Below are 11,704 nucleotides of genomic sequence, written 5' to 3'. Positions count from 1 at the left end.
AAACATGCTCACCTTCTCTCATCATTAGAGAAATCCAAATAAAGACAACAATGAGGTACCACCTTACACCAGTGAGGATGGCTCACATAAAAAATAATGGGAACAATCTCTGTTGGTGGGGATGTGGTATGAAAGGAACTCTCATCCACCGCTGGCGGGAATGCCCCCCTGGTCCAAGTTTTATGGAAAACAGTCTGGAGAGTGCTCAGTAAACTCAGAATTGAGCTGTCATATTACTCAACAATTGCTCTCCTGGTTATAAATCCTCAAGTTGGAAGGACATTCATTCAAAAGTATGTGTTCACCCCACTATTTATTGCAGCACTCAGTACAATAGCCAAGATTTGGAACCAACCTTGATGCCCAACAACAGACGATTGGATAATGAAGATGTGGTATTTTTACACAGTGGAATATTACATAGCAAAATTCTTTTAACTCACCTCATTTTTACATAATAGAGGTATAATAAAATGAGTTTATGTTTAAACAAATGATACTTTCAATAATACAAATGTTTTTATTTATAATTTTAACACAAAACTAATTAACAAGTTACATTTCAGTTTATTTTTGTCCCCCAATTCACAATACAGACCAGGCAAAGGGCTTGTGTTGAGGTGTATATGGGGTGCACTTACTATACTTCCTCTTTCTGTACAGTCAGTGTAAAGAACACAGCCTGTGGTAAGAATTGGGAGGCCTTATCTTTTCTTTTTTATTTTTAATATATATATATATATATATATATATATATATATATATATATATATATATATATATATATATATATATATATATATCCTTTACCAGTGCATCATTCCCATGACCAATATCCCAAGTGTCCTTCCTCCCCATCCCACACTGGCCTATACTCTAGACAGGCTTTCTACTTCCCTCATTAAGTCACATTTTGTTATGATAATTCTCAGTGTAATTATTTCTGTGACTGCACTAAACAATCTCTGTGGTGGGCTTCATGTCGAGAGCTGGACCCTCCACTCTTCCTCTATTTTGTCTCTGAGAATCATTACACAAATGTTTTTCATTTTTCTCAAAACCCATAGATGAGGGAGACCATTCTGTGTTTATCTCTTTCCCTCTGACTTATTTTACTCAGCATAATAGATTACATATACATCCATGTATAGGAAAATTTCATGACTTCGTCTCTTCTGATGGCTCATAATATTCCATTGTGTATATGTACCATAGTTTCTTTAACCATTCATCTATTGAGGGGCATCTAGGCTGTTTTCAGAGTCTGGCTATTGTAGATAATGCTGCAATAAATATAGGTGTGAGAAAGGGATTTTTGTTTTCATTTTGTGTGTTTTGTTTTTATTTCAGGACCATGGTTAGTGTGTGGGATTGTCTTTATTACTGTGGTGATTTTTGGATTTTTTGTTTGATTTTTCTTTTTTATTGTTGTTGTGTTTCTCTTCCTGTTTCTCTTTCTTCTCTCAAATTAAAATGTATAGCCTATAGAAGTTCTCTGCCTATTTTTTGCTTGTTTGATTTTTACCCCATTTTATTTTTTTTTCTCTTCTTCAAACAAAACCACATGACTTGAACCATCTTGTTCCACCTCTCAAATTGAGGGTGAAATAGTGGAAAGTGCCAAGACCAAACAGTTGTATGATCACTAAGTAGTAATAAAAATGATCAGACTTAAACACCAAACAGAATTGATACCCAATCTACAATAAGCTAGCCATGGAGGGGACCACTTATACTAGCAGCCCGAGGGGTAAGGGAGAGGGATAGGTGATGCATACTCAGAACGGGGTGGAGGGAGGACAACTTTGGTGGTGGGAATTCCCCTGATTCAATATCAGTATGTACCTAAAATAGTACTGTGAAAGATTTGTAATCCACTTTGGTCAAAATAAAAATTATTATTTAAAAACAATCTTGCTTCCCTTCTATATGAAAAAATAAAAAAGGAATCTGGGAAAAATAGTCAATTGTTAATTAAGTTGGTATGACTTCTTTTTTTCTGTGACTTAATGTTCTTGTCTCCTGGCTTGTTCAGCTGTATGAGAATTTACAGTGTTATTTTAGAAGTAAATATATCTTACTATTTAGAGAATTTTTATGTGAAATTATCATGTGTATACTTTAAAAGTAAATGATAAATTTACTCATATTGCTTTTTTTTGAGAGAAGTGTTGATTAGAAGATGAAATAAATCATTGAAAGATAATCTGCTCTTTTTCCCCAGCCACAATTATAATGAAAATGAAGAAAATATCCAAATTTGTGAATTTTGACAGAGGAAACTTTGTAAGACAATAACAACTATCAAAATAAGAAAACTCAGATTGACTGAAAATTTAACTAGGATCCAGTTAAGCAAGATGATAAGGACACAACCATTTTGTCATAAAGCAAATAAAATCCAAAACTCCAAACTTTCTTGAGACTGTCATTATGGTTATTTCTTTGTCAAACTGAATTATGGACAAATTAAAAATGTGAGTAAAGGTTGAATATCCAAGTGAAATGCAGAGAATAAAATAATTAGACTCTTAATGAGAGGCAGTAAAGTAGAGATCTAGTCTTTAATATATGAGCTCAGCAAGAATGTCCAAGACTGTTCTTCATATTAATACATTCTGCTGATAAGCACCTACTGTATACAAACTTTCTGGGATTAATCAGGGATTTCAATTTTTTTGATATATCAACTTAAATAGCATAGTTAGTTTTTGTGACCAGCATTTTAAGTAAGATCCTTAATTTTAGAACCAGATTTCATTTCATGATAACAAGAGGTAGTATTCAGTATATATTTCTCTGTATTTGCAATGCTTGGAAGTGTTAAGTAGAAAACATTTGTTGACCCTAATTTCTTGGTTCAAAAATTAATTAAATCTGTATAACTTACTTTTACTATTTAGAAATTGAAGGAAAAAATAATCAATATCCAATAAATAAATTTTACTGTGGGTGCATTTGATTTGCTGATGTGATGCTTTCAGGATTTAATATAAATAATGGTGCCTAAATAAAAAAATTGTAAAGGGAATTTAAATCTATATTAAAAATTTTTGTTGTAAGTCATATAGGGTATTTTAAAAATTTAGGGGCAGACTCCCCACTTAACTCTTAAGAATTATTTTGAGGGGCCGGGCGGTGGCGCAAGAGGTAAGGTGCCTGCCTTGCCTGCGCTAGCCTTGGACGGACTGCGGTTCGATCCCCAGGTGTCCCATATGGTCCCCCAAGCCAGGAGCGACTTCTGAGCACATAGCCAGGAGTAACCCCTGAGCGTTACCGGGTGTGGCCCAAAAACCAAAAAAAAAAAAAAAAAAAAAGAATTATTTTGAGGGGCTAGAGCAAGAGCACAGCACGTAGGGCATTAAGTTGCCAATGATCACTTACATTTTTATAAACCATTCCCAGCAATATTTAGGGCTTACTCCTGGATCTCTGCTCAGGAATCACTCCAGTGGTGCTTGAGAGACCATATGAGAGAGCAGAGATAGAATCGAATCCCTTGCTGACTTTATGCAAGACAAGCACCCTTCCTGCTGTACTAACTTTATGAACCACTGATCACTATCATTTTAGAGATAAAAAAAATTTAACATTTAGGGGCCTGGGAAGAAACTTAGAGATAGTGTACTTGTATACCTTGGTTGAATGTTGGAATCCACACACTCAAACACACATATAATGATTTAAAAATCACTAATATACTTCTATTCATACAAGATACTGTATAATGAAAGGTAATTAAAATATAATTTATGAGGCAATTTATAAGTATAGAGAAATATTGCTATATATGCAAATGCCATGGGCACAGATAAAGAGTGAGTAAGTTTACGAGCTGCCATTAGGGATGTAGAGACAATTCTTAAAACCCAAAGAACAGAGTAAACAATAAAGGAATATAGAACTACTTGGAGTATCCTACCAATGATATTCAAATTGATATTCTAAAGTCTAGTTTGCAAATGTGATAGTGGAAAGTTCAACACTAATTCATTGAGAGAGGTAGTATAATCTTATATGAGAATGGTGTTTTATATTATAACAACACCTTATAATATATCCAACTGACAAAACATTCATTAGGTGTTATCAATTATAAAAAAACACATATGAGTGCATATAATACAAAATAACCTGCCGGAGTGATGGGAAAAACAGGTAATTTTAGTGATTAGAAGAAGGGGCATAGTGGAGATAGAGATAGAGATTAAAAAGAAAGAAATTATACTATAGAAAATAGTTTCTGATCTAAAGCAAGCACCTTTTATTAAGATGGAGAGGGAGAAATAGACTTAAATTCAAAGAATGTTGAAGAAATCACAACTGAGAAAAAAATTGATGAAAGCACCTACATTTACCTCTTGGACAACATGATATTAGATTTTTGATCTGACAGTGATCATTTGATAATTGTGTTCTCTGTTATAGTTATAGTGAATTTTAAGAACTTGCATTTGCCTTAAGTGTACATTGGAGTGTATTAAATACCTGTTCTTTCAATAATCCCTACATGTATTCAGGATAGCTGGTCAGATACTAGTGAATAAACATGAAAGATTTGAGACAGGGAGAAAATGCACTTTGTCTCAGTACATTGCTGCCGTCAGCTTGCCCTTCAATCAACCTATGCAAATTGCTGATTATCATTTTTCATTGCTAGTCATTTTTCTTGACAGCTAAGAAGAAAACATTTTCACACTTTTCCTCTAGTCATATATGCTATATAAATTCTTGTTTTAGTGTTTTTGTTTTGCTGCCACACTAGTGGTACTTGGGAGTTATTATTCTCTTCTCTGGGCTCATGGGGTACTCCGAGGGACCATATGATGCTGATAATTCAACTTGGGCTTCCTTCATGAAAGAATATATGCATCCCACTGAGTTAATGAAAAATGGGGTCAGGCATGGCTCAGTGGTAAACCACTCACCTTGCATACACTATTTTCTTTTGCTTCATTTAATCTTTCTTAACCATGGTGACTATTACATTGAAAGTATCTTTTTTGTGCTTCTTTATATATATGAAGAAGGCAGACACAGAGACTGGAACTATAGCACAGCGGGTAGGACATTTGCCTTGCATGCGGCTGACCCAGGTTCGAATCCTGAAATCCCAAATGGTCTCCCAAGCCTGCAAGGAATAATTTCTAAGTGCAAAGCCAGAAGTAACCCAGGTGTGGCCCCAAGCATAACAAAGCAAACAAGTAAACAAAACAAGTAAACAAAAAGGCAGAAAGATTAATTTCAAATTAAAATGAACATTAATTAAGTTTAAAATGCCTTCTCTTAGAGTTATTAGTTTAAAAGTGTTGAATAACATATTAATTGATTATAAAGATACCTTGAAGCTTTGTAAGGTAGGTTATATGTAGATTTTTATATCCTCAATGAGAAAAACTTTTACACAGTGGCAAAATTTAGGAAAAACAATATGCTTTGCTATTTTGAATATAAATGTTTAAACTATTCAATGCAACAATCATTTTATAACTTTATATATCTCACTGATTTTAGAACAAAGGTAAAGAAAATATATTTGCTGATTTATTTAAATAAATGATGAATGAGGATGTAGGCTATAAAATATTTATGTAAATATTGACATAGTTTGTGAATGCTTATGAACATAAACTATTCCAGAGAGAATCAATGAATGGAATTTTAAAAGGATTTAGCATAGATTGATAGGCAGGTAAGTGACTATAAAAAGCGTTTATTCCTCTGTCATATTGCGTAATATTTACAATGATTTTTATCCAGTTATCTGAGAATGCTTTATAATATGGTCTAAATCAAGTTTCACATGTATATCTTCCTCAATTCACTGTAGATTTTTTTCTGACTCTCGTTATTTAGGGTTGTCAGTATAATAAATTTTTGGATTGGGTTGATTAACATCATTAAAATGACAATACTCCTTAAATCATTGTAATGGTTTAGTGCAACCTGTCTAAGGATACCCAAGCCTCTTCAACAAGTGGTGTTGGGGAAACTGGTCAGCCACTTGCAAAAAGGTGAACTCAGACCTCCATCTAACACCATGCACAAAAGTCAAATTCAAGTTAATTAAAGACTTTGATATCAGATCCAAAACAATAAGGTATATAGAACAATAGTAGGTAAAACACTCCATGACATTGAGACTAATGGCATCTTCAAGGAGAAAACAGAACTTTCCAAACAAGTAGAAGCAGAGATAAACACATGGACTATATATATTAAACTGAGTTAAATAAGTCAGAGGGAGAGAGAGACACACAGAATAGAATCACTCTTCTTTGGGTTTTAAGAAAAAATAAAAGACATTATTGTTATAATGCCCAGAGATGAGAGCCAAAAGGACCAGCTCACTATATAATTTAGCTCACCACAAAGTGTGGTGAGTGCAATTAGAGAAATAGCTACAATAATAACTATCATGACAATGTTACTGAGTGAGAGAAGTTGAATGCTTGTCTCGAATACAGGCAGGGGGTGCGGGAGGAGGGAGATGGGGGGCATTGGTGGTGAAAATATTGCCTTGGTGAAGGGACATATTGTTTTATGACTGAAACCCAACTACAATCATGTTTGTAATCAGGTTCTTAAATAAAGATATTATTAAAAAATAAAAATATATCCATCATCAACAACAAAATAATTTCTTTGCCAAAGACCTCATTTTTAAAGATATATTTTTTTTTTTGCCATTTCATTTAACAAAAGTCTTCTATTTAACTCTAGGGCTCTCCTCAGACCAAATCTGAGGCAGATTACTTTCTCAAAACATTAACTTGCAAGCTTTCCTGGAAATGGGTATGATCTTGGCCACTTAGATAATGATGTTTAGACTGTGTTCAACTTTAAGGTTATTGTGCATTTGCTACAGTATTAAATGTACTTATCTCGAAGACTTAAAGTAAATATTTGGTCTATTTAATATTAACTGCATAGTTTTCTTTAACAAAACCAAGCTCTGTTAACACAACTTTGTTCATTGTTGACTACAAGGCTTATCGATGAGTTTGGGGAGAAGTATTTTATAATAATTTGCACAATACACCAAGAATAGTTACATTATAAAATGTATTTATATTATTGTACTTTGTAAGATAATGCTAATAAAGATAGCATACCTTCCACTAGAATTATGTTAGTCCATTAACTTATGATAAAATTATGATAAACAATTTAGAAAGTAAACAGTACTTATAAAATAATGTATGGAACCTTTTATGTATTTAACTTAATTTCTAATAAAAAGCAGCATTTTCAAATCATTTTAATTTACTAGCTTAAGTATTATATTAATATGCCTCTAAAACAAAATTATTTCCTCCTGTGGAAACTAGTTTAGTTTCTTTTGAACCATTTCTTAATTTTTCTGTGGAAAACTTGAACTTATTCTTTTAATGTCTGTTACTTTAAAGTTTTTATTTTAAGTACATTATTTTGTGAAGTTTCACATGAACTAGAAACTTTTGTTTGTCTAACATTTGCCCTGTTAACTGATGCTTTAAAAAAAAATCTTTCTACTTCACAGTCATGAGTTTCTTGAATTTCTCACTCTTCTCTTACCAGTGCCAAAACTTCTAGAAGAACTAAACTAATCTTTATGTAAATAGAAACATGCCCCACAGTGCTCTGCAGCTGCTATTAAGATGAAAATACCAATGTTTCCACCTCATTCAGCTTGCACCCAGCTAAGCAGCATCTGCAGCTAACCTCTTTTCCCTACAAAGAATTTTAATGATTTAATTCCATTTTTTATAAGAACAAAGAGTGTTTATTTTTAAAAAGTTGTTTAAAATATTATTTGGGTCAGATTTTAATAATTCACTTTATGCAATTCTTCCAAGTTTGAGTGCCTTTGCTGTTATACAGTATGATCTCAGTTGGTTCTTGCAGGTGTTTTAGATGTGTTATTGGTGAATCTAGTCCTACTTCTAGTGTAGGAAAGCATCTTGGGTTGCAACTTACCGGTTTCTTTGCTGACTATGAAGAGGTAAAAGTTACAAGGTTTTATATTTGGAGAGGACTATTTATCTTCTAATGGAGAATTATACTTTGTTAATTGTCATTCAAAGTACAAAACACCGAAATTAAACTTCTATTGTGAATTAAAAGTAGTATATTACAGAAGAAGACTTAAAATGATATGTTTGAAACATACACAATATTTAGTACCAGTATTGTTCAATTAAAAAGCATGATACTCCAATGCCATATCAGATTATAGCTGGTTTAAAGACCAAGAAAGATCATGTAAGTGATGTTAAAGGTAAAAATTTAAGGAATAATCCAGTAGTCAGTTATGGAAAGTTTTAAATTTTAGATCTTGTGTGTGTTGTAAATTTCAAACTATGTACATAACTTTACTTCAAGTACCTGAATGTCAGCTCCAATAAATTATTTCACAGTTAAAAAGATTAGTATAAAATTGAATATGACTCAGAGTTGTGAGTGGGAAGTGTGAGAGCAATACTTTGAAGGCAAGAAAAGAGTCTGTTAAAACATCTTACATAATTTCATAATAAAATGCTATACTTATGGCTATCATTAATATATATATACAATTCATTTTATATTTTAGTTAATATTTATATAAATTTTTATGAGTAAAATTTCATGAAGACTCATGGAACACAGTTGAGCAAGCAAATCACTTTAAACTATTTAGTTACTTACTTTATGTTGCTTATTTATAGTAGTGGTATCACTTACTGTTTTGAAGAAAACAAGTACCACACAATCATTAGCAAATTGCCTAAGAACCCCAGCAAGGTCCTTATGTTATCTCTGCTTCTTTATTTGTCTCTTCTACTTTCTATCTTGCTTTGTACTCTCCATTCTATAATCTAGGATACTGTGCATTCCTGGTTTGTTTCTTTATATAAAAAAAAACAACAACAAGTAAGTGAGAGCTCTGGTATTTTTCTTTCTAAATAATTTCACTTATGATGATACTCTCTTGTTATTTTCAAATTGCAAAAAGCTGCACGATTTATCTACTTATATTATCTGATAGTCCATTATGAACATATAACAAACTTCTTTAGCCATTTATTTTTCCTTGGGCATTTAGGTTATTTCCATTTATTATTGTATTAAGTACTATAATAAATATTATTCTGTCATATCTCTTTAAATTTTTAATGTTTTAGGAGGTCGGTGCCAAGAAGAGAATCACTGTGGCATATGAAAGCTCTGTTTTATTTTTGTGATAAATATCCATACTGTTTTCATAGTGTGCATGAGACAAAATTCTCAACAAAAGTGAATGAGAGTTCTCTTTGAATCACATCCAGACAATTCTGGTTGTTTACAAAATGCTATTGACATAAAATGCTATGTCATTGTCATTTTAATTTTTGCTTTCTTAATAATTTGTGTTGATAATGAATACCTTTTTACATGATCAATGTTCATTATAAGAGAACCTAGAAAATGAAAAACATGTTCCAGTTAGTAGATAGAATTAACAGCATGAAAATGAACATTGAGAGAGAATTATACATATTCAATGAAATTCCCATAAACATTCTGACATTCTTTTTGTTTTGTTTTGTTTTGTTTTAGGCCACACCTGCTGACGCTCAGGAATTAATCCTGGCTATGCACTCAGAAATCACCACTGGCTTGGGGGACCATATAGGACTCCAGGGGATTGAACCAAGGTTCGTCGCAGGCAAGTAATTTTACCTCTAGGACTACAAATTTTGCTCCTATGATTAAACAGTGCTATATTATACAGTTAGTTTTAAGACTCAAAGATCATCTGGATATCCTTGACCTAATCAGGCTTTTTTGGTCTGGGAGGTCTGGGTGGTCTCAGAGAGACTCAGTATGAAATCAATTTGATACAAAGGGGTCACATGGGTTGTTATTGCTCTGCTATCAAGAGGAGCCAGGAACAGAGAATAACTTTTAGTAGTTAAGGGTTGAAAACTGTCCTCTAAATAGACAGGACTTCATTTCCTCAATCACAGGAGACTGAATTTTGCCAACAATCTGAGTGCACTTGAAACAGATATCTTTTCAGTTCCAAATTACACACAAATTACTACACAAATGTGGTTCTGTCCTGTGAAACCTGTAACAGAGAATATGGTCACACTTTATATAATTTCTATCTGGTAAGACTCTGAGGTAATAAATACATGTGACAATCAAATTGTGATAGTAACTTTCCTGATGTTACGTTCACCTCGTCTTAGGTTCAGACATTTAACTAGATGAAAGCAAAGTGAGAGGAATGTGATATAAACTCTCACATATTTTATTGGTTTGAATAGAGAATCAAAATGTATTAGCTGTATTAAATGCATACTTCCCTTTAATAAACGGAGAATTTTGCTTATATTCATCAGGGTTCTCAACAGAAATAAATCGAGTCAGAATTCATGTAAGTGATATGTTTATATTTATTAGTAATCTGCCTATATTGACATATTTTTATATATGGATATATTTGTGCATATCTTATATGGTCTATCATTTAGAGATTGAAAATGTTAGAGGATTAGCTTACATCAATATTAAAGCTTAAAAGTTGCAAGATCTGTAGCCAGAGAGCTGGAGACTCATGAAAGCCAATGGAGTGGTTTTAGTCTAAGTGCCAAGAAGCTCAACTAACTGGAAGAGCAAGTGTTAGAGTCCAAAGCTAGAGAAAAAAATGATGCCTCAGTTAGGAGGCAGCCAGGCAGGAAGGGTTTCTTTTATATTCACAGGAGTTTTTGGCTTTTATGTTTATTCACACTTTTAACTAATTCAATGGGACTTAACACAGTAGGGAACACAATCTGCTGCTTTTCAGCTTATTGATCCTGTTGTAAATCTCATCCACAAGCAACCTCACAGACACATCCACAGAAATAGTTGACCAAATATTTGGGCACCCAGTAGTCCAATAATATTGGCATGTAAAAATTAATTAACATCAATGCCAACAATGATAATAATATAATATAATAGTATATGTATATATCAGTACAGACTTTGACGTTGTTATCTCTGAAGAACAGTAGGAAAAAGACTGATGGCAAAAAGTTGTGGGTGACAAATTTGAGAGAAAAGAAGTAAAGAGAATTGTAGAGAGAACTAGAGCAGAGAAGAGGGGGGAAATTAGTATAGAGATATTAGAAAGCTAAACACATTTATTCATAATGTATGAAAAGTGACAATTGACACCTTAGAACAAGTGATGTGATGTAATGATATTAACCTCCATATGTTTAGGAATTAAAGCCACCTAAAATGAGTCATATTTGGCACTAATAAGAATATTTTAAAAATTGGACTGTGAACATGTTACAGAACTCAATAAACATTTTTGAAATCATTTAAGTAGAGCCTTAAATGTGCTATTATATACATTATGATATAATATATATATAAATTATGACATAATAGAGTTTTTCCCATTAATTTTCTTATTGTTCTTGAAATTGTTGATCTGCTAAACCAACCTTTGACTCTGGCTGGGTTTATTCATCTCTTACTAAAACATCTGTTTTAATTAAAAGAAATAACCTGTTTATTCTTGTATGTAGCAACCTACTCTTTTTTTTTAATACAAAACTTTATTTTAGGTCATTTTTTAGGTTAATTAAGAGATAGATTGTAAAGTGAAAAGTTTTCATTTGTGTCCTCACCCACATAGTTTTCATATTTACATTTATAAGTATCATTTGTTATCACTGATATGCTAATGATGGTATTTTTA

The 11,704-nt window shown here is 32.5% G+C and overlaps 1 non-coding gene across 1 annotated transcript; it reads right to left on the bottom strand.

Moving 5' to 3' along the window:
- Window positions 1-571: 571 nt before the first annotated feature.
- Window positions 572-704, bottom strand: LOC126002617 (small nucleolar RNA SNORA51). Its single transcript, XR_007493300.1, has one exon. It is a non-coding gene; the product is annotated as a small nucleolar RNA SNORA51 (small nucleolar RNA).
- Window positions 705-11,704: the final 11,000 nt, after the last annotated feature.

Source organism: Suncus etruscus, chromosome 2 (assembly GCF_024139225.1).
Source record: "Suncus etruscus isolate mSunEtr1 chromosome 2, mSunEtr1.pri.cur, whole genome shotgun sequence".
NCBI lineage: Eukaryota > Metazoa > Chordata > Mammalia > Eulipotyphla > Soricidae > Suncus > Suncus etruscus.
The sequence above is the reverse complement of the archived record's forward strand: the minus strand, read 5'-3'. Positions and strand labels throughout refer to the sequence as shown.